The following is a 25,994-nucleotide window of genomic DNA, read 5'->3' as shown; positions in this document are numbered from 1 at the left end:
TTACTTGTGAGCTCCTGAAGATGTTCACTTGAAAGAGAAATGATTTTTAGTTCAAAAGCAAATTATTAATGCATATCACGATGTGAAATAAATACGCAAGTATGGTTACTCCATCCATGGCGCAGTTTCCTCACAGTTTGTTATTATGAAATGCCTCATTCTATTAATCTCAGCCAAAGAGAATGATTCACAAACAAAACCTTTCTTGGAGTAATCAACTGTACTCATTATGCTAATCCCTGTTGGTGGTTGATCTGTACCTCCATCTTCATGACGTTCGGACTGACTTAGCTTGGTAGGCATTCCATCAAGGAATCGACTGCAAAAAGTCATGCACTCTTCAAGTATGTACCCCTCTGCAATAGAACCTTCTGGTTGAGCCTTGTTACGCACATATCCTTTGAGCGTACGCAAGTATCGCTCAATTGGATACATCCATCTATACAAGATAGGCCCTCCCATCCGGGCCTCTTCAGCAAGATGAATTGGAAGATGCATCATAATATCAAAGAATGCTGGTGGAAAGATCATCTCGAGCTGACATAGAGTTTCTGGAATTGTTTGGCTCAACTTCTCCAAATCTTCATCCCTTAACTCTTTCGAGCATAAATCAGAAAAGAATTTACTCAGTTGAAGCAATGGGTTAACAACATTCTCTGGCAAAAGCTTGCGCAACACAATAGGAAGAAGTTTCTGAAATATAACATGGCAGTCATGAGTTTTGAGTCCACTAATTTTGCACTTATCGAGGACCACACATCGCTTAATGTGTGAAGCATAGCCATCAGGCATCTTAATGCTCTGCAGAAACTTCAGGAGCATTATCTTCTCTTCCTTATTTAAAGTGTAGCAACCTTTCTTTATTTCATACTTATGCTTACCGGGCTTTGGATGCTGGTCCTTCCTAATTTTCAAGTCCTCCAAATCAAGACGAGCCTTCACACCATCCTTTGATTTCTTATCCATCTCAAGCAAAGTCCCCATAATGCTTTCACAAATGTTCTTCTCGATGTGCATAACATCCAAATTGTGCCTAACGAGCAAGTGCTTCCAATATGGGAGCTGGAAAAATACACTTTTCTTCCGCCAGTTATGCCAGCTATTAGTTTCCGGTCGTTTTCTCTTATTTGACCGTCCAAACGGTGCATGCTGAATGCTATCAAGCTCCCGCACAACTTGTTCACCAGTAAGTGCCACTGGAGCTTCTCTATTATCTGTCTTGTTGTTGAACAAGAACTTGTTTCGACGCCATTTGTGGGTCTTCGGCAGAAAACGTCGGTGTCCCATGTAGCAATGCTTTCGACCATACTTTAGCCATAAAAAATCTGTATGTTTGTGGCAATACGGGCATGCTAGCTTCCCTTTTGTGCTCCAACCACTCAACATTGCATAAGCTGGGTAGTCATTGATGGTCCATAACAAGCATGCATACATCTGGAAATTTCTTTTAGTTGCAGCATCATATGTGTAAGCACCATCCTTCCATAGAATATTCAGTTCATCAATCAAGGGCTGCAAGTATACATCTATGCTATTTCCTGCTGACTTTAGTCCTGGAATAATCATTGACATAATCCAATTTTGTTGCTTCATGCACATCCAAGGTGGCAAGTTATATGGGATAAGAATGACAGGCCATGTAGTGTGTGATAAACTCATGAGCCCAAAAGGGTTGAATCCATCTGAAGCAAGGCCAAGCCGAACACTGCGAGCATCTTTTGAGAATTTCTTAGAATATTTCTTATCAAAATGCTTCTAGGCCTTTGAATCTGCAGGATGCCTCACTACGCCATCATCCACCCGACCATCCTTATGCCATTTCATATGTGATGACATAACTTCTGTCATGTACAACCTTTGCAGTCTTCGAATGAGTGGGAAATACCTTAGAACTTTCTGTGGCACTGGCTTCCTTGATTTACGACTTGATGTATTGTCTTCGTCACTGGTAGGAGTAGATTTCCATCGAGACGCGTGATGGACAGGGCATTCTTCGGCATCAGCATGATCATTACGGAATAGCACACAATCATTAACGCACGCGTGTATCTTCTTGTAATCCAACCCAAGATCTCGGATCACCTTCCTTACTTTTGCGAGATTAGTAGGAATGCAGTGACCCTTTGGCAGCACCTGCGCGAACATCTGCAGAACTAAATCACATGCTCTGTTGGTCATCCCAGACACGCACTTGATTTGGTAAAGCTTCACAATGAAAGATAGCTTTGTGACATCCTCGCAACCTGGGTACAACTCTTTTTTTGCCTCTTTCAATAGTTCGAAGAACACCTTGGCTGTTGCATTTTGCTCCTGGTTTCTTCCATCACCGCTGGAATCATCCACATGAATGTCTCTTGTACCTTCATCATGATCTGCATTACTTTCCATGCCCGTGCCCCTTATGAGAGTATGGAGCATGTCACACATTCCAGCACCATCATCTACATCATCTTCATTATCAGAATCTTCAGACATGATGCCCTCATCAGGTTGTTCACCATGGTATATCCAGTGAGTGTAGCTCTGATCCATCCCATAGTACAACAAGTGAGTATGAACCTCCTTTTTATTTCTTTGAGCACTATTCATACATTTCCTACATGGACATGGTACAACTGATTTTGGATGAGGACCATCGAAAGCAAAATTCAAGAAATTCTTCATGCCAGTTTGCCACTCAACAGAATCTCTTTCCTTATCCATCCAGCTCTTATCTCGTGTCATTTTGCCTTATCTCCGTAAAGCCTGTCCTGTTAAAAAAACATAGCAATTGCATTAGTACCTGCACTACAATCAATAGAATCACTAGCTGCATCACAAGACAAGACAACAAGGACACAAGACAATAACATTATAGCCTGCTTAAAATCACAAGTGTTGAAGCCTGAATCACAAGTGTAGAAGCCTGAATCACAAGTGTTGAAGCCGGAATCTAAATTTGCTGCACTTTGCTGCACTTGCAATGAAAAATAGTACAGAGGAAAACAGGGAGGGGAATACTCTGAATTTGCTGCACTTTGCTTACTCTGAATTTGCTGCACTTTGCTGCTCTCAGGAGAGGGATGGCTGACCAGGGGAGAGCTTCTGCAGGGCGTTCCACTCATGCGCACGGGAGTCCCGGGCAGCCGACCAGGATGGCGGAAGAGCCGGAGCAGAGCCGGTTGGCGCCGTAGTTCATACGTCAGGCGATCCAACCATGCGCCCACTGGCAGGATCGAGCAACAGAGATCCAGGGAAGAGAAGGACAAAGGGCAGAAGGCGCCGAGCGAAGGGTGCCGGATCAAGGTTAGAGGGAGAGGGGAGCGTCAGGGAGGTGCCAGCACGGGCTGCTTCGTCGCGCAGCCATGGTGTGGCTGCTGGATGCGGCAAGCGCTCAGATCGGGTCGTACGGCGACGAAGCAGGGGATTTGGGGTAGTACTTTTGAGGATCTGGGATAGTATTCTTTTGTGTGTATTTACTTTTGAGGATCCGTGGTTTGTCCCAGCCCATTTGTCAATCCGTGTAGGGCCACGGTGCAAACTCCTGAGCACAACATGACATGTGTTACGGACCGGACCCATCTAGTTTGCAACCTATGTCAAGTTGAGTCGTGCATGCGTGTATTTTTTTGATCCAATTTGCAACCTACTCCCTCCTTCCATCTATATAAGGCCTAACCTCAAATTTTATTTTTCCATCTATATAAGGCCAAACGAGCTAACCGATGCGTCTGCCACTTAAATTCCTCTCGCAGGTTGATGGCGCCTTTGACCTTCAGTGTCTCCCTCATGCATGCTTGCTGACTTAGGAAAATCCTATTTGACCGCTGAACATGATACTTCTCAAATGTCAGTAGAACTTTGGCTACAATATCTGGCAAGTTTTTTGGCATCTCCTTGTAGAACAAAGCCTGAAGAGAAGCAAAAAAACCAAGGTCCAAAATGTTTGTATCAGGAGAGTTCGGTGGCTGACACTTGAGCCTGATGTGCCAGCCTCCTTCACATGCTGCCTTCATCACTTGTTCATCATCGATGTGAACATGACTGGGTGCATTGTCTTGCTGGATCCAAATAGTTTGATGACGATCCTCTGCTGGCCATTTCGCTTTGATCGCACGCAAGACATGGTTGATGAGATATTCACGATTAACTTGCATGTTAACTTTAGGAAGGACCTTTGTCTCCAACGTTCCTCGGCCCCTATTTTTGCTCTTGTCGTCTTCAGGGTATCAACCCCTCTTTCTCTTGTTAGTAATCCGATCTTTACATGCAAAATAATGCAAACATTTAAAAAATATGCGAGACATGCAAAGTCCATGATCATCGTCATGCAGCAAACCATGCAAAAAGTCTATGATCACATGCAGCAAACTGTACTTACTGAGATCTATGCCAGTGTCAATATGGGTGTCGATGTCCATGTCAATATGGATGTCAATATGGTCGGCTGATGCGTTTGCATGCGCGTCTGTCTCCGCCTCTGCATGCACCTCCGTCTCTGCCTCTACGTCCGACGCATGCGCGTCCACCTCCGTCTCTGCCTCTACGTCCGTCTCTGCATCTGCGTCGTCGTTCATCGTAGCTCTAAGACAGCCGATACCTCGCCCGGCGCCACCGCCTGCACCGCCGGCACCTCGCCTGCCAACGAATGCGTCATCGGCACCTCGCCCGCCGCCAACGAACGCGCCGCCGGCACCTCGCCCGCCGCAACCGCCTGCGCCGGCGGCACCTCGCCCGCCGCCAACGAATGCGCTGCCTGCACCTCGCCCGCCGCCACCGCATGCACCGCCGGCACCTCGCCCGCCGCCAACGAAGGCGTCGCCCACACGCATCATAGCCTTGCGCCCAGCGAGGATGAATCGGCCATGTACGCGACCACCTTCTCCTTCAAACATGCTGCTTCCAGCTCCCGTGTTGAACTGGCCACACCCACGACCGACGAGTCCAAGGGGGCGGTGCGAGTGGCCACCTCGACCTGCCATAGAGTCCGACGTCCTGGAAGACCATGATACGGCCCGACCATATGCCCGGTCAGACCATATCTTCCTCGCCCCACTTACCGTGTGGACAGCGACACGGGATGCTCCGACATCTTCTCTGCCATATCCTCCACCTATTCCTACTTCTCTCCCTCGTCCTACAGTACTGGACTCGTCAGAATCTTCATCTGGAGGAAGGTTTAGATCAAGCAAAACCATGGTAAAATATTCCTAAATGAGTGTGGAATTAATATCTTTGATGTTCCCTATAATTACTAGTATTTGTCAAGAGTGAATTTCTTTTTTCTGAATGGGTGTGAGTGTGACACAATTTGTCTGAATTGGCAACCATATATACTAGTATGAATACATGTGCAATGCACGACTTAAAATTAGCAAGTGATATTGGCACAAAGCTTCAGCTAGTAGATAGATTAGGGTTTTAACCTTCATAAGGGGCGGCACTTCATCTTCGTGTTTATTTTCCGGGCTTCAGTCGTCCTCAAGATCGTTTGTAGAGATGGATTAGATGGAGCTCCGACGTACAATTGTACTGACTCCTTGGGACGGCGAGGTTAGAATTTTTTATCGTGCGTTAGTCGTGCATGAAGACATCCCGGTTATCATCAACAAGGTTAAGTTAGATGTGACACGAAAACGATGATAAACAACGTGTCAATGGCTCATTCTGGCTCATGTAAATTTTATTTTGTTTGTTGTATTTCCGATGAACCAGCATGACGATCAATCCGAGTCATTTAAAATAAATACTTATTAATTGATGACTAAGAACGGAACAAAAAAAATATAGAAAGATGTATCCACGTACCCCACTATTTTCCTATCTCCTTGCAGTTTTCTTCTCAGGCTATATCAAGAGGTTCGTACGTACCAGGTCACGAGCACACGATGCATGGGGCCCTTCTTTCAGGATGATTCTAGAGGACCGTGGAGTAAACTGATGCCACTGTTCACTGCGAATCCTGAGCATATCAGCCGCTAGATTTAGGAAATCAACGGTTCCGATGGACGCTTTGAGTTCGATTCAAAACTGGTATACTATATAGGAGTATAGAAATGAATTTTGGTTCAATCACACGTAAAAATTTCGGCGAGTATGGGGGTGGCGAGTGGTGGTGCCCGCGCCGCCTGCGACTAGGGCCGCGCTGCCGGCGCCGCTGCGCACCTTGGCGACCACCACACCGCCGCTGCCCACCCCCATGGAGGCCCCGGACCGCCCCGAGACCTCGTCCACTCCGGTGCGGGTGATCCTCGCCCGCTCCGTCGAGATGGAGGAAACGGAAGGCGTCCTACGCTGAGCCATGGTGGCAACCATCACCGGGACGTGGCCCGCCGTCTCCGTGGAAGAAGTGTCCGAGCTGCTGTGCGCATCCCTCGACATGCACCCCGGCGACGTGATCCTCTTCTGCCACCCCTCGCACAGCGACATCGAGGCGATAAAGAGCATCCTGCAACTCTTCGGCCGCGCCTCGGGACTCCAGGTCAACTTCCTGAAGAGCACGACCACGCTGATCCGCTGCGACCCCGCCACAGCCACGCCTGTCGTCGACCTACTGGGGTGCCCCATCGTGGATCTTCCCATCACCTACTTAGGCATCCCGCTGGCGCTGCGGCGCCTAACTACTCCCCAGCTACAGCCCATCGTCGACAGAACCGCGGCATGCTCCCGTGCTGGAAGGCACCCCACATGAACAAGGCCGGTCGCCTCGCATTCGTCAAAGCCGTCCTGAGCGCGATCCCCATCCACCAGCTCCTCGTGCTGGCTCCACCGAAGAAGACAATCCAAGCACTGGTAAAGATCCAGCGAGGATTCCTGTGGGCGGGGCGCGCCAATGCCCAGGGAGGTAACTGCCACGTCAATTGGCAACGCGTTGCGCGGCCAATCTCCTTGGGTGGCCTCGGCGTCCGGGATCTGCAACACCACCCACGATGCCTCCTCTGCGACCAAGAACCAGAAACTATGCACCACCTCCTCCTTGCCTGCCCATTCTCCCGACAAGTATGGCATGAAACCCTGGCCTGGCTAAGGATTCCCTGTCGCCCACCGGATGGCGAGGAATCGCTCAATGCTTGGTGGTCCACCGCGAGACGAGTCGCATGAGTTTTGTGCGAGCGATAATTCAAAACTGATCAAATTTATGCTCCTTTGACGAACAATGCAACAAAACACAAATATTTGACATATCCTAAGTTAAAAAAATGGTACCTAGGGAGTAAAAAAATATACATAATTATAGATCCATGATAAAAAAATGGTACCTAGGGAGTAAACAAATAGAGGGTCGCATGGACTATTTTTTTTGGCGCCAAAAAAATTTTAGCCTCCCGCTAAAAGTTCCTGAATTAGTGCTTTTGTTCCCTAAAAAAAGACTATATTTAACCCCGATTATTATTCTAAACCGCGTCTTTTCGGGCGATTGGATCTGAGCTCTCCTCCCGATGGCGTCATGACGGCGTCAACAACACAGGGAACGACATCGGCGTCAACACAGCGAACCGCGTCTGAGGTTGTTCTTTTCCCCGATCTCCTCCTCCGCCTGCGCCACCGCACGCACCTCTCCTCCTCCGCCTGCGCCACCGCACGCACCTCTCCTCCTCCGCCTGCGCCACCGCACGCACCTCTATCTCCGCCTCCGGCACCGCATGAGGGAGAGATCAAAAATCCCCCAAATTCCCACATATCCTCCTCCCCACGGGCACGGAGTAGCAGCAGTATATGAATGGATTGGAGGAGTAGCTACGGCCGACAGCAGAGAAATCCATCAATCCTCCTCCCTGCTATTTCCTCCGTAGCAGAGAAATTCATCAATCCAATTGCCGGCTCTGCTCCCTTAAAAACCTACCCCGCAGCTGCGGCCAGAGAGGCCTCGCGTCCTCGGCCATGTCTGGATTCCTCCGCCAGCCACTGGTTGTGTGTGCTGTGGTGTGCGCCGCCGCACGCAGAGGGCTCCCTCGCCTCGGCACTCCAGGGTCATCGCCCTCCCTCTCCTCCGCGCCCGCCGACGCGAACTGTGTCTCCGTGTCCTTATCCATGCTGCCGGCGGCAGCGATGCGGTCTGGCGTTGGCGCCGGTGTAGTTTTGGTGTTCTCCCCTGCATCGCGAGCGCACTGCCGGCCTGCCCACGTCGATGTTGCTCGCCGCATCCCTGAACCTCCGAGTTTGGTCTCACACTGCAGCGTTGTAGAACAGAGAAGAAGCAGAGCAAGGTTCATCGGTTCTGAACCTCCATAGCCAGCCATGTACATTAGTCTTATTCTTTTTGGTATTCCTTATTCCCTACATTAGTCTTCTCCAGAGAAAGATGGGTTGTGTGGTATTTTTCTGCTAAAAAAATCAACGCCACCAATTGGTAGGTTCAGTGAGATGTTATGCCTGAATCATTATTCTAAATTGGCTGATGCTTGGGCCGCTACTCTATCCAAGTGTTTCCTTCAGGATGCGCTTACTTCCCTCTGCGTTGTCTTGGTTTTAGGGCGCTGCTGGTGCCTTCTTAGATTGTGCATTAGGAATTTGATAACACACCTACGCTTGGGCCTTGACAAAGTGACATACAGTCAAGGCAACAAAGCGTGTCATTCGTGTCAAAAGTTACAGATGAAGGTGTTTTGTTTTGTCAATGCATCAATTTTTATAACTGTGGAATACCAAGCAGCGGGATCCTGATGTATTTGTCAATGCATCGGTTTACATGACATTGTTTTAAATTTGACATCGCAAACTTCAATTGGTAGGTTCAGTGAGATGTTATGCCTGAATCATTGGATTTATCTTTGCCACCACTGAATGGATACTTATGTTCTCTTGTCATACTCATACCTTTGCTCTAGTCTACTATTTTTGCCCGTGAGACTTTTTATCGTCTGTGTTAATGTGTTTAAGTCATGCACATCCTCACACTGTAGTCACCGTAGGTGGTGATGCTTTGTGAAAAGTTTAGCAACCACACAGTATCAAAAGAAGACCATCATAGATATTTTTCCGGTCATTTTTTATGCCTACTTTAAGTATTGTGTTTCTTTTGATATTTTTTTAAATTATGATATTACCTACAGAATGGCACAATGATGAATTCAACACAAGAGGAAAGAGATGATGCACATGACTCCTTTCTACAAGGTACACGACGTCCTTAATTCTTAATCACTTATATGAATGTGCACATTGATAATGCTAAGTCCCTTCATTTTTTTTGTGTCCAGTAAAGAAAGGATCTGTTCTGGTAACAAGGATGGAAAGCATAACAACTTACCAAAACCAACATCGACAACCGAGATCTGGTAAAAAGTTTATGACATTTAGGCCCTGTTTGGTAGCTCAACATTTTTAACGTATTCTGAGAATACTGCAGTTTTTCAGATTATCATAGTTTTGATTACAAGAAGGTGTTTGGTTGTCTCAAACAATGATGATTTTAATACCGTAGTATTAGCTAAACTGTAGTTTTTTCTTTGCATAGTATACTAAAGCTAGCTAGCCATCTAGCTCAGAGCCGGTCCAGAAATTTCAGGGGCCCAGGGCGAAAGTAAAACCTGGGGCCCTTAATATATACATTATAGCAATATGCAAAATACATTGTTGTGATTGCAAGTAGCCCAATTTATATATATTTATATATAATGGCCTACGAGGAAGAAGATAAACTTATGCGTGTCTCTCACTGTATCACAAGACATCATTGAAAGTGCAAAGCCATGTTTAATGTCACCGTAACTATAAGAGTGCAGTATATGTTTGAGGTACCGAGAGGTCCAGAGAGATACGTGACTCCATGGATAGACTTATAAAAAGAAATTTGCATCTAGAATGCAAAGTAGTTCTTGGACTGACTAATGGTATGTTCTTGGACTAATTAATGTTAAAACTGCCATTCTAAATAGTACTCCTACAAATGATCTAGGAAATATATTTTTCACATCTTCCAAAAGCAAAATGAATAGCGTTAGCGCAAAGTTACAGTTCCTTAGTTTGTTCCCTAGTTGTGCAATTAGTAAACCTAAAGTTAATTACCCATCCATATTGGCACTGCACAGCCCATCTAAAAGATAGTCGTCAGGATCAGGATTCAGACATTACTCTTCGTTATTGATCTATTTAGGATCAACAGCAAAGAACGCCATTATCATAAGACAGAACACCCCCGTAAAAAAATCATAAAACAAACAGTTAGTGATACTTACCGCAGAAGAGTTGACCAGTCGACAAACAGTCGCATCCATAGATAACACGCGGCGTTGGTGTGTCGCCGGCTAGCTGCGTGTGCTAGCAAGTGCACGTGGGCTACGCAAACCATTGTATCTCATACCAACAGAAAAAATACTGCAGTTTTTGATACTTTGGTTTGTATAACAGTTTGCTATCAAACACAATCTTAATCTATCTCTAACATTTCCTATAATGCAGAAAATTCTGAATTGCTTAATCTTGAAAACTATTAAACATTATACAGGAACTCAAGACCAATCTAACACTCCGGTATATGCTAATGACATGTGTGCACTGGATGAATGGCCATCCCATGCTCGCCGCAACCGCGCGGAACTACAAGATGGTACTTTCTTTTGTTTATATTTGTGTCATCATTTCTTACAATCTAATACCCAGTAATACAATAGTCCTTGTATGATGTGGGCTGTAGAAGCTGGTGGACAGAAGAAGAAAGGGCGAGGTGTTCTAAAAGATTTCAAAGTATCTAAGAAGCGTTTTGCCAATGGATCTGCAAAGCTAAATATTACATTCTCTGAAACATTGGGTGGTACAGTTGGAATGAACTATCGTTCATTCAAGGATGACGTGGTAGTCATAATGAAAAGAAAGTTACCACTCATTGGAGTAAGGAGGTGGTCGGACATTCACCCTACCATCCATCGACTCATTGTTGCAGATATTATAGTGCGTACAATCTTTTCTACATGTGTTATCTTACTTTACTATCGATAATGCAGTGCATATGTATGTTCATTTGCTCTATGCTTTACAGGATAGATAGGACTTGGAGGATACACCAGACACAGAAGAAAAGGTACTCAAAATCGCGAAAGAGCGATACAGAGGTTGGCGATCAACTCTAAGCTCCACTTACAAGGCATACAAAACCGATACAGCTGGATTGGCTAATCTACCGGAAGATTTACAACCAGAAGAGTGGGAATGGATGATTCAGTACTTTGGCAAAGATTCAAAATTCCAGGTCATCTCTAAGACCACGATTTGTCTACTATGTGTTGAGATGAAATGCCTTGTTTGATTGGTTATATTTGGTTTTTAATGAATTGATAGGAACGCAGCCAAAAGAACACCGATAACCGTAAGAAACAGAAGACAAAACACATAATTGGATCAAAATCTTACTCGCATGTTAGTTTTGAGAAGGTATGAGTCTAACTAATTATTTATGTCTCGCTGCTAAACATGGTTTCATGTTTCAATCTTCTCATTGTTATATCACTTGCAGAGAAACCCGGAAACTGGAGAAGAGCCAGATTGTATTACTTTGTGGGAACTCACCCACACGAAGAATGGAATATGGTCTAACACAGAGTCACAGGATGTTTATGTGAGTACACTGACTTTTGATATTCTATAGTTATTCAATGATGTGCATTCGACATGCTTCATCATCAGCTAGGGTTATTCATGCGTTGGATCGTGTTATTCTTGTTTCATCTTTTAGAGTGTTAAAATAATACCATATTTATAATTGTTCTTTCCATTTTCAGGACAAAGCATGTGCAGAGGTTAAAAACAAAGAGACTGAAACTCAAGGTCCACTTTCAGATGAGCAAAGACACAATATTTTCCAGACCACATACAAAGGCACTCTGCAATGAAAGTCATCGCAGCCTCGTGGGTACGGATACATGGCCAAACCATCAACTAGTTCTGAAAGGATTCGTATCCAGATTGAAGAGCAAGCTCGTGCTACATCAGCCTTCCAGCAGCGAAACTCTGAGCTCAGCCACCAGGTCAATGATTTACAAGATCAATTACAAGCTGAGCGTGCAAACACACAAGAGATTATTAACTTGGAGCACGCTGAGAGAGAACAACTTGAGGGGAAGTTAAAAGAAGAGCGTGCTGAAAGAGAAAGATTGTTGGAAGCGGAGCGAACATCAAGATTGAAATTTGAAAAAAACATGATGGCAAAGTTTGCAGAATTCAGTAAACAGATGGGAACCCAACAGGTGATTACATGCATATGCTTCAAACCTCTTAAGATTTATGTTGATTACTTGCATTGTTAAAAGTGCACTTCTATTTACAGGTGTTTACGAATAGGATTGACAAAGAAAATAGTAATCCAAACTTCCAAAAAACTCTTTTACAGAGACCTAGTGCTAATAAGGCTGCAGGTGGAAGGCCAACTGTTATTTCTTCAAATGCGCTCATACATGCTTCAACAAGAAATTCTCGAATGTTTAAAGCAATTGTAAGTCACAACTTTGCTTTCTCTTCATTTTCACCTACAACGTTATCTATCTATTATATTATTAAGACAATAGAAAAGGAACGGTGAATATTGAACAATGAAAGCCATAGATATTTTAACGATGGATATTAATTAGGATACCTACTTTAAAAATTACCTTTTAAAGCCCGCATCATGGTCCTGATATGTATGGGTGCATGCATATATTCTTTTGGACATGCACGTCTGTTGCGTCTGTTGCGTTTGTTTGTACAATGAAAATTTGTAATCAGGTTTGTGTATAGGAGAAGGACACGTGTAAACTATAAACTAGGGATGCTAATTTTTTTTTTTAGGGGGACAAGGGACGTTGCAGTTTTTTTTAAAAGGGTTTGTTTTCCGAAGGAATTGACGTGCAGCTGGTTCCGATTGGAATTCCAATACTAGGAAAGAAAAGAATAACATAGCTGGCCATGTTAGCTAGGACAACAAGCCCAAAAATATTTGTGTGAAGACTATTGGCCCAGCTTTTTTCCCAAACTTTACTCTCAGCATCAATAATGGACTCGTCACCAAGGAGCATTTCAAAGCACACATGCAGCATATCAATCTTAAACCGTGGATTAAGGAGTGTAGCAATACCCATGAGGCCTTGGATATCTTATATGAATTTATTGACATAAAAAATCATGACATGTTACATTAATATATTAAAAGTGTGCATGCATGTACTTATGCAGGACATGTTACATAGTATTCCGAAAGCATAGTATATTGCTTATTATCTAGGGAAAGGTAACTCTAAGGTTTAGATTAAGTTAATTATCTCAGTCGATTGTATATTTGATTATAAAAATATATTTAATAATCTGTTACTTCGTCGATGGTGACATTGAGAATCAACATCGCGTCTGATTTACCCCTCAAAAAATATCCCGTCTCATCTGTAGAGCATGTAAACAAAAACAAAGATAGAACTATTTTATTATTTGAAAAATATGTGATTAATTAGATATTGCTGATTGCTAAGAAAAAGAATTAGATGATGTTGACATCACCCATTATGTGAGAAACACGAATTTTGCACGTACGCGTTTCATGGATGGATTCATGGATGGCTGTCCGTGACATGACATCAACCTTGCCGGTTAAGTTTTTTCCGCAAGTGTTAAGAAAAGTTCTGTACAGCCGGTTGTAAACCGATTGATTAGGTGCCTTGTATCTTTTCTTAGAAAGCTGCTGCGTATCCTAGACCAACATGTATAGGAATTTTTCTTTGTAAATATGGTTAAACCTTGCACGTGTCAGATTCTTAAAATTGTAAACATTATTGACCATAAAAAGGAAAAGATCTGATTGCTCACATTACGTGTTTTCTTTCCTTGTTTTTTCTGTTTCCTAATTATATTTCTGAAATATTTTCCTTGTGAAGATCGGATGTTTTAAAATCAATATAAGTGTGCCTTCAGGAATCCTTTATTAGTTCAAGTATAGCGTATGTCTCTTGGACACCTTCCCTCAGTCTTACAATGCTCACGATGTGGACATGCACGTGAACAGGAATCATGCATACGTGTACTTTAAAACTAATCCTGATCGTTCTTTCAAGCTTTTTTTTACTGTTACGTCTTAGCCGTTCGTTTTCTATCGTTTTAAGTATATAATAGATAGAAGATTTCACAGATCTTTGGAAAGTAATTATTAACAGTCACATACTGAGTCCCAGAAAATATCTCATCGAAATGATGTGTCCTTTCTTATTAGGACTAGGTCTCTGTAAAAGAGTTTTTTGGATTATTGCAGTACCATCGATATGATTTTTGAGGTATGTTATACTAGGCTCATTAACTGGATGTTTTTTTTGATTTCTTGATTGCAGGATCCAAATAACTAGCTGGACTGGACTCGAGATGACGGAGGATCCAAAAAACTACCTGGACTAGACTCGAGACCACGCACAATTTAGTCTATGACTGGGCCAGTTTCATTTGATGGTTTGCTATGAGAATTATGAGTTTTATGAATCTATTATATGTACGGTTTTGAATAGTGTAATTGAATGCCATATTTTTTTTATGGTTGCAATAGGCTATTACCACGACCCCCTTTTGGTTGCCACATGTTTGCACAACGAAAATTATAGTGTTGCAATAGAGCACTTTATATTGTGGCAATAGCTTTGGCACCACAATTTTTCCCCATGATGCAATAACTGTGTGGCGCGACAAAAGCAAGTTTTGTTGAAATAGAGTATCACCACGAAAAGTTTACATTGTCGCGGTAGCTTCTCGCTACAGACATGTTGACGTTGCGATAACTATTTGGTGCCACCAAACTAAGTTTTGTTGAAATACAGTATCACCACGAAATGTGTAAATTGGCGCAATAGTTTCTCGCTGCAAACATTTCATCCGTTGCGATACCTTTTTATCACCACCAACATGATTTTGTTGCAATTTCCTGTTACGACGAATGGAATATTTGTTGGGATACGTTAATGCCACAAGTGTAGTGGTTCGTGGCAAAATTCCTAATGCCACGAAAATAAGGATTGTTGCCATAGTTTGTTGCCACAATTTACTATTGCCACGAAAGAGTATGCGCCACGAAATGATCGTCGTTGTTATAGGTTCTTGCCACAAATGTGTATCGCCACGAACTACCAGGCGCGACGATTTGTGGCATGTTGCATTAAAGCTATCTCCACAAATCAAATTGTGGCATCAGGTAAGTATTGCGACGGGGGAACATGTGGCAACTTCCCGCGATGGATGTTGCAATAGATCACTTTATTGCCACGATTGATTTTTTGTGGCAATAACCTATTACCATGCGTCTAGTCGCAACGGCTACCAACGAATGTCGCTTTGTGGCAATAGGTACTTATCGCCACAAATCGTCATGTATTGCGACGAACGATTTCGTTGTAATAGACCGAAATCCTTGTAGTGATCATTGAAGCATTGACAGGTCATCCGCATCAATAACCTCTACGAGTACCAGGTCTTCTGGTTCCGGCTCAGGGGTGGAGTCGGATTCATTGTCGCTGTCTACTTCCATGTTCTTGGGTGAAGCACGGCGGTTCTTGAAACATTTCTTGGAAAGACGTGTTTCTTGGAAGAATTCTCCATCATATGTGTCTTGGTTAATGTGAGGTTCATAATCCTGTTCATTTGGGAGAGGTGGTCTGACATGTGGCGGCACTTCATAAACAACATACCAACCTTCCAGATTCTTATCCGTTTGGCATGCCCACGGTAGATAGAAAACTTGGGTCGCGTGTTGAGCCGTAATATAGACATCGGGAACATCTAAATGGGTGTTTGGATTGATGTCAACTAGTCCTATATGTTCATGAGTCCTTCTAGTATCCTTCGGCTGGAACCAATAACATTTGATGACTACGACGTTCGGTGGGTTTTCACCATAGAATTGAAGTTCATAAATTGCTTCAACTCTTCCACAATACTCGATAACACCTTTGTCGATAGCAGAGACACCACAATTTGTAGATTTCCGGTCGGGCATAGATAGCTCTTTGCCAAAGGTACGAAAGAGATACCCGTTGATGTTGTATTTCTCAAATAAGCGGACCTTATAGTCAAAACCATTAGCGACTTGTCTCAATTCGGCATCCATAGACTCTGAATTAGTCTACAAGTTTAATACGAAACGATTGTTGCATTAGCCGCAAGTTAGACCAAGAAATGAAATGGTCCATTATTGATAATTACCGTTTGTTTGAACCAAGAGATGAAACTGGGATAGCCGCCTCCTGTCTTTGACAGAAGCTCATACTCTTCGACGGAATCATTTTCGATCACCGCTCCATCCGAGAATTTGGCGACGTAACGGCTGTTTGAAATATCCGGGAATAAGAGCAGTTCAAATGAATTAGAAGTTACGTGAAAATGTGCCGAGAACTCACTCGATGTACGGCCGCACTTCTGTTAGGTTGTTGAAGATATACAACGAAATGTTCCGCCATTCTTCGACATCCAACGTTATTGGTTTCGAAGCACCGGCTGGTGCGAGCTTCCCTTTGAATAGGCGGAGGTTGGACCCACCTTTTTTAGGGTCTGCATCATTGTGCCGAGGCTTCGGATTGTGCAAATGATGATTTTTGGCTTCGTAGTGTGCTGTCACAAAGTTTGCCACCTCCTCAGTAATGAATGCCTCAGCCATCGATGCTTCAATTCTACGCTTATTTTTACATTTAGCTCGAAGGGTCTTCTGCATCCTCTCAGTTGCATAGCACCAACGATCTTGCACGGGCCCACCCAATCTTGCCTCGGTCGGTAGATGTAAAATCAAATGCTGCATTGGATTAAAGAAGCCCGGTGGAAAGATCTTCTCTAACTTGCACAACAACTCCGGTGCAAACTCCTCCATGTCTTCTACCACGCCAAGCGACAATTCTTTCGCACAAAGAACACAGAAGAAATAGCTCAGCTCTGCTAGTACAAGCCATTCGTTCTCAGGAATAAAGCCACGTAACATCACCGGCATTACTCGCTCTAGCCATATGTGCCAATCATGACTCTTGAGACCAAAGATTTTTAATTTTTCAAGACTCGCTTCCCTCTTTAGATTCGCTGCATACCCATCGGGGAACATCAAGTGCATTTTGACCCACAAGATAATTTCCCTCATAGCTGGCCTTCCAAGATTGAACCAGGCCTTTGGCTTCGACCACTTCTGCTTTCCTTTGCCTTCTCACATGTTTTGTAACGGTCTATGACATAGTGTCTCTTGATCGACTCTAGCCTTAGTATTATCCTTTGTCTTCTCATCTATGTCGAACAATGTACCAAAAATAGCCTCTCCGATATTCTTTTGTGTGTGCATCATGTCGATATTGTGTGGAAGAAGGAGGTCTTTGAAGTAAGGCAGATCCCAGAATCATGGCTTGTGAGTCCAAGCGTGTTTTTAATTATACCCCTTGAAATACCCTAGACTCTCTAGATCAGGCTCGAGGGCATTTAACTGATCGAGGATCTGTTGGCCTGTCAACGTAGGTGGTGCCAAGTTTTTGACAACTTTACCTTTGGTAAAGTTCTTCTTGTCTTTTCTGAACTGATGGTCAGGATCCAGGAACTGTCTATGCAAGTCAAAGCAAGAATACTTCCGACCCTCCTGGAACCAATGAAACTGAAGAGCTGCCTTGCATTGGGGGCACGGGAACCTTCCATGCACACACCATCCAGAGAATAGCGCATACGCTCGCAAGTCATGCATAGAGTACATGTACCACACATGCATTTTGAAGTTCTCTTTTCTAGCGGCATCGTATGTCTTGACCCCATTATCCCAAGCTTCTTCCAATTCATCCTTAAGCGGTTGCAGGTACACATTCATATTCTTCCCCTGATAATTGGGCCTTGGAATTATCAACGTCAGAAATATGTTCTTTCTTTGCATAATCTGCCCGGGGGGGGGGGAGATTGAGTGGAATGACAAATACAGGCCAACAACTGTATTGGGTTGCCGTCATGCCGAAGGGATTAAAACCATCTGTGGCGGCGCAGACTCGAGGATTCCTTTGATCTGCCGCTTTATCCTGATGCAATCCATCAAAATGTTTCCACGCTTCCCCATCCGATGTGTGTACCACCATCTTATTCCCATCCGCATCTAGTTTGGTTCTTTTGCCCAATTTGTGCCATGTCATCTGTCTGGCTGTCTCTTCGACCATGAAAAGAGGTTGAAGTCTTGGTACGATTGGCATATACCGAAGAACACTAACTGCAATTTTGGTCTGCCTCTTCTCACCCATACTGTTGTCTACCACAAGATACCTGCAAGACTCGCAATTGGGACAATAGTCCAAGTGTGCATACTCCTTCCTAAATAAGACACATCCTTTCTCACATGCATCTATCTTCTCATAGGGCATCTTAAGTACACGAAGTATTTTGTCCGACTGGTACAGGTTTGCAGGCATGACATGGCCTTTGGGTAGGAAGCGTCCAAATAGTGTCATCATCGCGTCATAGCATTCTCCTTCCAAGTTGAACTGAGCCTTTAGAGCCATTACTTGTGCAATTGCATCCAGCTGACAGAGCTCAGTGTGCTAATGGAGAGGACGTTTTGAAGACTCCAACATCTCATAAAAGGCCTTTGCAGATTCCTCCATCTCATCTTCCGAATCCCGAGCATCATCAAAGTCTTGCACCATGTCTTCGATCCCGGTACCATGCTCGTCCGTGCGACGACGGACCACCTCAGCTCTTGTGCGTTGTATAGACTCACCATGAAATGTCCACACCGTATAATTAGGCTTAAAACCCCTCCTCTGCAGGTGTTTAATCATTACAGCCTCTGTCGTCTTTTTATAGTTGTCGCATCCAGGACAGGGGCAATGGTTTCTTTCCTGGCCATTTGCGAATGCGGCTTTCACAAATTCCTTTGTTTTTACAAACCATTCTTTCGTCATCTCTTTCTGACTAGGGTAACCGGTATACATCCACGCACGATCACTCATCTTGCCTAGCTAATAAAGACAAAAGAAATATATTTATATATAATTTAGCATTTATATTCATCGGTTAATCAGGTTTGCCATTTTTATTACGTCCAGGCAACCTACACGCTAATAGGTAAAGATAGGTCCTAATCCCACCCGAGTATGTGTAGATTGGGTTCGTTTTCCCATGCTCTGCTCCGGATCCAACGCAAAATTTCGGCAGCACCTCCCCGTTGTTCTCCTGATACACTTCTCCGCAATAAACAGAGAGGATGTGCATTCGGAGAACAATAGGGAGGCACTGACGAAATTCCGCATCGGATCCAGAGCAGAGCGTACGGGAAAACGAACCCAATCTACACATAGTCGGGCTGTCCATGGATAATGTCAGACAATTCGAAAGGATGGCGGTTATAAATATGCAAAGACATGCATATTTATAGATATCGCCCTTTCGAACGGGAGACGCATACTGGTCACGCATACTGATAAATTAATTTAATTACCTAAATCTAGAAAGTTTCATCCGGAAACCGAGCCACAGTAAATGAAGGGGCGGGGAGGAGATGAAATTTGTACTGACCCACGAATGCAGGGGCGGAGCTCATACAACGCACGGGGAGGTCTTTGCACAGCAGACCTCACAGCAACGAGACAACTATCACATGTAAATCCACCCGATCAACACAAATATTCTAATTATGTCATTTTAGAGGAAAACAAGTTAAGAATATAATATTCATGAGCTAACCAAGGTTTTTATGCCATTTTGTAGCTAAATGGGCTAATTATCTCATTTTTGGGGAAAATAAGGTAAGGAGAATAAGATAGAGGAGAAGAAAGAGGAGGAGGAGGAGAAGAAGAAGAAATCAAGAAGAAGGAGAAGGAGGAGGAGGAGAAGAAGGAGGAGAAGGTATTCTTCTTCTCTTCTTCTTCTCTTCTTCTTTTCTTCTTCTCCTTCTTATTTTTGTCTTCTCCTCCTCCTCCTCCTCTTCTTCTTCTTCTTCTTCTTCTTCTTCTCCTCCTCCTCCTCCTCCTCCTCTTCTCCTCTTCTCCTCCTCCCCCTCTTCTTCTTCTTCCCATTCTTTCTATTAAGCTAACTAACTAACTAACCTAACTAACCAAGCTAACTACACCTATCGCTAAACCTAGATAACACTAAACAGCAAAAAAACAGAATCTACCACTAAGTAACTAAAAAAGAATCTAGCTACCACTAAATACCAAACAATAAAAAATCAACTTCTTCTTCTTTTTTATCTTCTTCTCCTTCTTATTTTTTTCTTATTCTCTTCTTCTTCTCTTCTTCTTTACTTCTTCTCCTTCTTATTTTATTCTTCTCTTCTTCTTATTCTTCTCCTTCTTATTTTTTTCTTATCCTCTTCTTCTTCTTCTTCTTCTTCTTCTTCTCCTCCTCCTCCTCCTCCTCTTCTTCTTCTCCTCTTCTCCTCCTCCACCTAATTAACCAGGCTAACTAACTAACCTAACTAAAACTACTAACCTAACTAAATCTACCACTAAAACTACTAACAATAACAACTACTAAAACTACTAAAAAATAATGCGGGTGCGGGGGTGGGGGGGGGGGGTGGGTGTGTGGGGGCTCACCGGGAGGGGCGGCTGTGGAGGGGCCGGGGTGTTGGGGGTGGCGGGGCGGCGCCGGGGCCGCCAGGGGCGGCGGCGCGTCGGTGGTGGGGCAGCGACAGCGGGGGCGAGGTGGGGCATCGGCGGGATGGTGGTGGTGGCTCGACGGTGGCGGCGGGGGCGACAGGGGCGGCGGTGGGGGCGACAAGGGCGGCGACGCGACGGTGGTGGCGGCGGCCGGTGGGTGTCGGGGATTGGGAGAGAGAGAGGGGCGCGCGAGGTGAGCAGTTACAGAGAGAGAGAGGGGCGGGGTGGGGGGGGGGGGAAGGAGCCGTTAACGGAGTTAGCGCTTTGCCGTCTGACGACGGACGGCAAAGAGTCTAGACTCTTTGCCGTCTGCCTCCGAACTCTTTGCCGTCCGCTAGCAGACGGCAAAGAAGGGACTCCAGTTTGACCTAACCACCCCACAGTCAGGTGGGCCCATCTACATCTTCGCCGTCTGCTGTGCGACTCTTTGTCGTGTGCTAGCTGATGACAAAGATGTGACTGATGGAAAAGATGACACTCTATGCCATCAGCCAGTGCTTTGCCGTCTGCTTTGTTGAAGCTGACGGCAAAGGCACTCTTTGCTATAAGCTAGCAGACGGCAAAGACTAGGCAGATAGCAAAAAACTGTTTTCCAGTAGTGCCCTAGCCTTGCCTAGGGGGCTTGTGGGGTCCCTTGGTGGCCCCTGCTACGACAACAAAAGTCCTTCCCCGGCAACGCCATGAATTCTTCTTGCTACTTCTCTTGTTTGCGTCGGTTTTTCCCTTGAAGAGGAAAGGGTGATGCAGCACAGGAGCAGTAAGTATTTCCCTCAGTTTGAGAACCAAGGTATCGATCCAGTAGGAGGGTCTCGTCAAGTCCAGAGTACCTGCGCAAACACAAACAAGCTTGCACCCAACGCTTCAAAGGGGTAGTCAATCCCTTCAAGATTGTTTGCAAAGTGAGATCTGAAGGCGGAAAGTGCAACAAAGTAAAAAGTGTAAGGCTAAAAAATATGGTGTGGAGTAGACCCCGGGGCCATAGTGTTCACTAGAGGCTTCTATCAAACTAGCAAATATCACGGTGGGTGAACAAATTACTGTCGAGCAATTGATAGAACCGCGCAAAGTCATGACGATATCTAAGGCAATGATCATACATATAGGCATCACGTCTGAGACAAGTAGACCGATACTTTCTGCATCTACTACTATTACTCCTCACATCGACCGCTATCCAGCATGCATCTAGTGTATTGAGTTCATGACGAACAGAGTAACACCTTAAGCAATATGACATGATGTAGATTGATAAACTCAAATCAATGATGAAAACCCCATCTTTTTACCCTTGATGGCAACAACATGATGCGTGCCTCGCTACCCCTTCTGTCACTAGGTGAGGTCACCGCACGGTATGAACCCAAAACCAAGCACTTCTCCCATTGCAAGAATCATAGATCTAGGTGGCCAAACAAAACCCACAACTCGAACAGAATTACAAGGATATGAAATCATGCATAAGATAGATCAGAAGAAACTCAAATAAAATTCATAGATAATCTGATCATAAATCCACAATTCATCGGATCTCGACAAACACACCGCGAAAGAAGATTACATCGGATAGATCCCCATAAAGATCATGGAGAACTTTGTATTGAAGATCCAAGAGAGAGAAGAAGCCATCTAGTTACTAGCTATGGACCTGTAGGTCTATGGTGAACTACTCACGCATCATCGGAGAGGCCATGGTGTTGATGAAGAAGCCCTCCGTATCCGAATCCTCCCTCCGGCAGGGCACCAAAACGTGCCCCATATGGGATCTTGCGGAGACACAAGCTTGCGACGGCGGAAAAGTACTTTCGATGGTCTCCTGATTTTTTGTGGAATTTTTGGGGATATATAAGCGCAAAATCTAGGGAAAAGGAGGTCCAGGGGGCCCACAAGCCTGTGGGCCGCGGCCTCCCCCCTGTCCATGGGGTGGGGGCTTGTGGGGCCCCTGGGGACCCCCTACCTTGGCTCTCAAGTCTCCTGGTCTTTTTCTGTTACAGAAAAAATCTTTTCGGGGATTTTATTCTATTTGGACTCCATTTGAAAATCTCCTTTGAAAGGGGTCAAAAACATGGAAAAAACAGGAACTGGCACTTGGCACTGAGTTAATAAGTTAGTCCCAAAAAATATATAAAAGGTATGCAAAACATCCAAAGTTTGGCAAGATAATAGCATGAAACCATCAAAAATTATAGATATGTTGGAGATGTATCAAGCATCCCCAAGCTTAACTCCTGCTCGTCCTCGAGTAGGGAAGTGATAAAGACTGGATTTTTGATGTGGAATGCTACCTAGCATAGTTGTCCTTTGCAACTTCTTTCACGTGACATGAATGTTTAGATCTGTAAGATTCGAAACAATAGTTTGCTATCGACATGAAAACAATAATACTTCAAGCAATATAGCAAGGTAATCATGAACTTTCAAAATAACAAGGCCAAGGAAAGTTATCCCTACAAAATCATATAGTCTGGCTATGCTCCATCATCCTCACACAACTAATGTAAATCATGCACAACCCCGGTATTGGCCAAGTAATTGTTTCCGCACTCTTACTTTCTCAAACATTTTATAACTATCACGCAATACATGAGCGCGAGCCATGGATATAGCACTATAAGTGGAATAGAGTGTGGTGGTGGTTGTGAGACAAAAAGGAGGAGATGGTCACATTGACTCGGCGTATCAAAGGGCTATGGAGATGCCCATTGATAGATATCAATGTGAATGAGTAGGGATTGCCATACAAGAGATGCACTAGAGCTATAAGTATGTGAAAGCTCAAAAGGAGAACTAGTGGGTGTGCATCCAACTTGCTTGCTCACGAAGACCTAGGGCAATTTTGAGGAAGCCCATCATTGGAATATACAAGCCAAGTTTTATAATGAAGATTCCCACTAGCATATGGCAGTGACAAAGCAAGAAGCTCTAAATCATGAAGAACATGGTGCTCTTATGAATCACAAGTGTGGAAAAAGATAGTAGCATTGTCCCTTCTCTCTTTTTCTTTTTTTTTTCATTTGGGCTCTTAGGCCTCTTTTTTTGTCCTCTTTTATTTATTTATTTTTGGGCTATTTGGCCTTTTTTTATTTCCTAACATGGGACAATGCTCTAATAATGATGATCATCACACTTTTATTTACTCACACCTCAAAGCTCAAAATGATGATGACTCTATAGGAAATGCCTCCGGTAGTGTACCGGGATGTGCAACGAGCTAGCATGGCGTATGACGTTGAAATATCTCGCTAGCTATCTTATGATCATGCAATGGAAATATGAGAGTGATAACACAAGTCATGAGACGGAACGGTGGTAGTTGCATGGCAATATATCTCGGAATGGCTATGAAAATGCCATAGTAGATAGATATGGTGGGTGTTTTGAGGAAGGCATATGGTGGTTTGTGCACCGGCGAAAATTGCGCGGCACTAAAGAGGCTAGCAAAGGTGGAAGGTGAAAGTGCATCTATACCATGGACTCACATTAGTCATGAAGAACTCACATACTTGTTGCGAAAGTTTTTATTAGTAATCGAATCAGAGTGCTAAACGCATACTCCTAGGGGAAGGGTTGGTAGGTGTTAACCATCGCACGATCCCGACCTCAACACAAAGGATGACAATCAATAGATCAATTATGCTCCGACTTCCTAACATAGCGGTTCACCATACGTGCATGCTACGGGAATCACTAACTTCAACACAAGTATTTCTAGATTCACAACACCCTACTAACATAGCTCTTAATATTACCAAATCCATGTCTCAAAACTAATTGAGAGGAATCAAGACTTCTCTTTCTACTCAATGCACATGAAGATGGAGGTTTTTGCATCCTTTTTGGGTACCTATCACATTTGGGACTACTTTCATAGCATAAGCCAACTACCAAGTCACGCACCGCCGTGCTCTAAAAGATATAAGTGAAGCACATAGAGCAAAATGTTCTAGCTCAAAAGATATAAGTGAATCACTATGAGCATTCTAGCAAAATCACAATGAGTGCATGTCTCTCTCTCTCAAAAAGGTGTGGAGCAAGGATGATTGTGACAGAACAAAAAGAAAAGACTCTTACAATACAAGATGCTTCAAGCAAAACACATATCATGTGATGAATAAAAATATAGCTCCAAGTAATGTTACCGATGGATTGAAGACGAAAGAGGGGATGCCTTCCCGGGGCATCCCCAAGCTTAGCCTTTTTGGTGTCCTTGAATTTGGCTTGGGATGCCTTGGGCATCCTCAAGCTTGAGCTCTTTCCACTCTTTATCCATTTGTCCATGAGAACACCATCCAAAACTTGAAACCTTCACAACACAAAACTTAAACAGAAACTCGTGATATCATTAGCACAAGAAAACAAACTACCACCTCTTTAGGTACTGTAGCAATCATGATTTCTATTTATATTGGTGTTAGATTACTATATTCTCACTTTTCCATGACTAGTACCCCCCGATAATATCCGTAGTTTCATCAAAACAAGCAACCAACTCAACAAAAACAGAATCTGTCAAAAACAGACCAGTCTATAGCAATCTGTATACTTCGTATACTTCTGGTATCTCAAATATTCTGAAAACTTACGACAGCCTGGGAAAAAGGCATATCAACCAGCGGCAAAAAGAATCAACTCAAAATCTCTTTCTGAATAAAAATGAATAATAATTTCGTGAGCAAAAAGTTTCTGTCTTTCTCCAGCAGGATCAAACAACCATCACCAAAACTAGCCATAAAGGTTTTGCTTGGCTCAAACACAAAAATTATGATGGTGTGGACACAACAAAACAGAAAGAAAAAGATAAATTCATTGGGTTGCCTCCCAACAAGCGCTATTGTTTAACGCCCTTAGCTAGGCATAAGGTGATGGAATCACGTATCGTCCTCTTTGGTGCTCAAACCATAAGTAGCCCTCATCATGGATTCATAAGTCAATCTTATTTTCTTTCTATGAAAATTCTCCATGCCCTTCTTTAAAGGAAATTGAAATCTAATATTCCCTTCCTTCATATCGATGATAGCACCAATAGTCCTTAGGAAAGGTCTACCAAGAATGATAGGGCATGTAGGATTGCAATCAATATCAAGCACAATGAAATCCACGGGTACATAGTTCCTATTTGCAATAACAGGAACATCACTGGTCCTTCCCATGGGTTTCTTGACAGTAGAATCCGCAAGATGCAAATTAAGAGAACACTCCTCAATCTCATTAAAGCCTAGAACATCATAGTTTTTGACTTTGGAATCGCGGAAACACTAGCACCCAAATCACACAAAGCATTGCATTCATAGTTTTTGATTTTGATTTTGATAGTAGGTTCCCACTCATCTTCAAGAGATTTTATCATAGCATCGACGATATGATCGGTAAAGGCTTTGTTTTGGCTATAAGCGTGTGGAGAGTTTAGCATGGATTGCATCAAGGAAATGCATTCAATCAAGGAGCAACTATCATAATTAAGTTTTCCTCGAAATC

The sequence above is a fragment of the Hordeum vulgare genome, chromosome 2H, assembly GCF_904849725.1.
Source record: "Hordeum vulgare subsp. vulgare chromosome 2H, MorexV3_pseudomolecules_assembly, whole genome shotgun sequence".
NCBI classification, from domain to species: Eukaryota; Viridiplantae; Streptophyta; class Magnoliopsida; order Poales; family Poaceae; genus Hordeum; species Hordeum vulgare.
Note: the sequence above shows the minus strand (reverse complement) of the source record.